We start from the raw sequence: 4,234 nt of genomic DNA, 5'->3' as shown, positions 1-4,234 counted from the left end.
CACTGGGCTCTACAGTGAAGGGCCCTAAAGAAGACATCAACGTTTGGTGAACAACATATCACAGTCTAAATAAGATACAAGCTGGTAGACATAAATGAAATTGTAGTGAAAGCTAGGGATGTACAATACATGATCAAGGATGAAAGAGAGAAAATGTATTGAATCAGTGCCAGTTACTTTAACTTTATAACCATTTGGAAGAGTGACTAGGTAGCGCACAACAAGGGGTTTAATATCAAAGAGTAGATCTTTGTTAGAAGTCCTGTGGTTAGTGGCCCCAGAATCTATAATCCAATTGTAATCATTGACCCTAGTTAACATACAAGTACCATAGCAAACTCCTACAGATTCAGAAGGTGAAATTATACCATCAAAAGTTGCATAAGCCATAAGACTAGACTAAGGGCCTTGTTTTGATACATGACTTTGTTGTAGCAGAAGCATCAGTTGTGTATATTGCTCTTTTGTGAGACCAAAATTCAGAGAGGTGGACTCAGAAGAATGCTCAGATGGAGAATTGGTATCAGGAATGACAGGAGCCTGTTGAACCTCAACATTAGCAGCCACTTTCTTCCTTTTAGTAAATTTGAAGTTGGAAGGGAAACCATGAAGCTTATAGAATATTTCAATGCTGTGACCAGGCTTCTTACAGTATCTACACATCAGATTTGATTTACTTGGATCAAAATTAATTTTCTGAAAGAACTGACTTGGAGATTTGGCAGGTTTGTTGGTAGGGTTATTGAAATTTGCATTGAAAGAGGCTGCCTAAGCCTGAAACTGAGAGGAAGGACTGATTTGCCTTTTACTTTCATCTTGGAGGAGGATATTGTAAACACTATCAAGAGAAGGTAGGGTATGCATCATGAGCAAGTTGCTCCTCACACTAACATATACATCATTAAGTCTCATGAGGAACTGATGCACCTTATTCTCCTCTTTTTCTTTTTGAAGATCAGACTTGACAGGACAAGAGCATCTGTTTGCATGATTAGTGCACATGTAGACTAACTCATCCCACAATTTCTTCAGTTTGTTAAAATATGAGGCTATATCTAAGGACCCTTGGAAGGTTGAGGCAATTTCCTTTTTTAACTCAAATACCTTAGTCCCATCGACTGAACTATATCTTTTATTAAGCTAAATCCAAATACTCTCAACAGTCTCATAATACTGGACACTTTCAGCAATGTCCGAGGAAAGTGAACTGGTCAACCAAGAGATGACCATGTTGTTGCACCTATTCCATTGTTGAAACTGAAGAGAATCCTCAGCAGGTTTAGGACAACTTCTATCGACAAAAGCCAATTTATTTCTAGATGAGAGGGATACAATCATGTTCCTACTCCATCCCCCAAACCCATTATCAGCAAAAGGAACAGTAACGAGAGATACCCCAGGAGTATTAGAGGAAAATAGGTGTAGAGGGTTAGAGGTGTCACGACCCAAAAATCCATTAAAGGTCGTGATGGCGCCTAGGCAAGCCAACAATAATTTATCAACTTAATTACTTATTTTAGTATTTTTGAAATCATAATTTTCTTCAATTAAATAATAAGAGATAAAATTTACAGAGTAAATGAAAATATTTTCGCAACTACGATACTGAACAACCCATAAGTACCCCCAAACCCCGATGTCACCAGTACATGAGCATCAACTAGAAAGTAAAATAAAATACAATATCTATCCGGAATACAAATTAGACAGAAAAAATATAAATAACTCTGAAGGAGACTCTATTGGCTGCGGATCGCAACAAGAGATGCAACTCATCTAAGTCCCCGCAATAACCGCGCCTCTGCGCTCACAAGGCCACTAGACATATATGTACCTGCACAAAAATGTACAGCAAGTGTAGTATGAGTACGTAAATAAATGCGTACCCAGTAAGTATCCAGTCTAACCTCGAAGAAGAAGTGACGAGAGGTCGACTCTGACACTTACGCTCACAATAAAATACGGATATCATAATTAAGCATGGATTTTCATAATATAGCTGAAAACTCAATAACCGAAAATAATAAACAATTCTTGTACTAATAGAAATTCCCGAATCTTATTTTCATCATTTAACAATTTATATCTCAAGCAAATGAAGCAATATTAATTATTATTAGTTCCAAAGAGTAATCATGCGAAAGTCATGCCGAGGTTGTACGACCCGATCCAACATAAATATTTAAACGGTGCGATGCCGAGGATCGAACGTCGCGAACCATAAATGCATCTATTAACCTGCCGAGGCGAACGCCCACCTCCCATGAGAGTAGTGAAAATTTACCCCGCTCGCGGAATATAGTTGCGACGCGGTTGAACATAGATTTCTCAAGTTATTATAATATTCCTCAATTCTTTTCAAAATACGAAAATCAAATGAAAACTTTCAAATTTCGAAATCCTCAATTTCAACTCTTTTCAAAGCAATTAATAAGCATACTCAAATCTCAACTCTTTTCAAGGCAAATAACAAACATAATCAAATAACGGTATCAATAAGGCATGGTGTAAACCTAAAACTATCCGGGCATAGGCATAATTAGTAGCTACGCACGGACTCTCGTCCACTCGTGCATACGTAGCCCCCGTAAATAAGAGCACCCATGAATTCAATTCCTTATGAGGTTAATTTCCCTTTTACAAGGTTAGAAAAGAGACTTACCTCGCTCCGAAATTCCATAACCGGCTACAAAACCTTTCCAACAACTCAAACTGATGCCCATCGCTCCAAAACTAGTCAATAGATGTGCAAATCCATAAATATATACTCTAATACTCATTATAATTCAATTTACAAAAAAAATCAACTCCGCTCAAAAAGTTGATAAAATCACCCTCGAACCCACGTGCTCGAATTCTGAAAGTTTTCGAAGATAATCATTACCCATAACACCACGAACTCCCGAAGAGATTTCGAACTATTTCTGATTGTCTGTTTTAATCAGCAAGTCATAAGCTTAACTGGAGCCACTCTCAATGAACTACAGTATAACAAAAGTTATCTGCTTCTAAGCACATGTCTACATAAATACCAAAGGAAGGAGGAAACAATCTGATTAGGACCCAATTTCGGGCATATTAGCTCAAGCAATTCCTTGGAGTTGCTTTGCCTCAAATCACCCAGAATGATTCAGCCACCAATTAGATCATGGCTTTGTTTTTTCAAAAAACAATATACGCTACTTTATCGATTGCATATTTTTGCTTGAGTGATTTATTTGTTAATGATGTAAAGCTACTCATGAGATTCATTCCACAGGAACACAGTATTTGCTAAACAACTTACAAAATGTTGAATTCCTCCTGATTGATTGCCTTAAAGAAGAGCACCAGGAGTGGTTTCCATCGTTAGCAGTCAATTGTAGATGCAGAGACGGCGGTAGCGGCAACTTCACTTCCTTCTTACAGGAACGGAGTAGAGTTGAAGGAAGGAAGTGAAAAGTGTTGAATTTTGAGACTTCCATTAGTCTTCACGTGAGAAAGAGCTGCTGGATTTGAGAGTTTGAGAATGGGAAAATGGGAAATGGGAAATGGGCGGTGGCTGTTTGCTGTTAGAGAGGGCTTATGGGGTTAGATTAGAAGAACACAACCTTCCATAATAAGCGTCGAAATGCTTCCGGACGATCCGATACTCAACCCGAACATACGCCCAAGTCCGAAATCGTCATACGAACCTGTTGGAACCTTCAAATCCCGATTCCGAGGTCATTTACTCAAAAGGCAAACCTTAGTCATTTCCTCCAACTTAAAGCTTCCGAGATTAGAATTTTCTTTCTAAATCAACTACGAACTTTCCGAAATTCAATTCCGACCACACCTACAAGTCATAATATCTGAAGTGAAGCTACTCAAGGCCTCAAACTGCCAAATGACGCGCTAGGACTCAAAACGATCGGTCGGGTCGTTACAAGAGGGGTCAGGAGTGAACGCTGATGCATTAGCAGGTGTAATAGTTGTTTCTACCATGATGAACGACACAGACATATACAAGAAAAATACGAGCCAAACTATTGAGCAGAAAAATTACACATGCAATCAACAAGCAACCAGAGATGATGCTCTCGGTCCTCAGAGATATATGAAGATATGAAGGAAATGTTACCAGCCTTTTCGTAACCGGAAAAGGTACGGCCCTCAATTAAACGACAACGAAACAACAGACAAAACCCTAGATTTCGTCGTAAACTTGGTGATTCTCCAAAAATCTTCAAACAAAAGTAATTCGAGTAGAATG

At 38.5% G+C, this 4,234-nt stretch overlaps 1 long non-coding RNA gene across 1 annotated transcript; it reads right to left on the bottom strand.

Annotated features, from left to right (window-relative positions):
- Positions 1-1,522: 1,522 nt before the first annotated feature.
- Positions 1,523-3,544, bottom strand: LOC108948283 (uncharacterized). Its single transcript, XR_004511739.2, has 2 exons — positions 3,287-3,544; positions 1,523-1,834 (listed from the first exon to the last, which is right to left on the bottom strand). It is a non-coding gene; the product is annotated as an uncharacterized lncRNA (long non-coding RNA).
- Between the last annotated feature and the right edge of the window lie 690 nt (positions 3,545-4,234).

The sequence above is a fragment of the Nicotiana tomentosiformis genome, chromosome 8 (genome assembly GCF_000390325.3).
Source record: "Nicotiana tomentosiformis chromosome 8, ASM39032v3, whole genome shotgun sequence".
Taxonomy (NCBI): Eukaryota; Viridiplantae; Streptophyta; class Magnoliopsida; order Solanales; family Solanaceae; genus Nicotiana; species Nicotiana tomentosiformis.
Note: the sequence above shows the minus strand (reverse complement) of the source record. Positions and strands in the feature narration are given on the sequence as shown.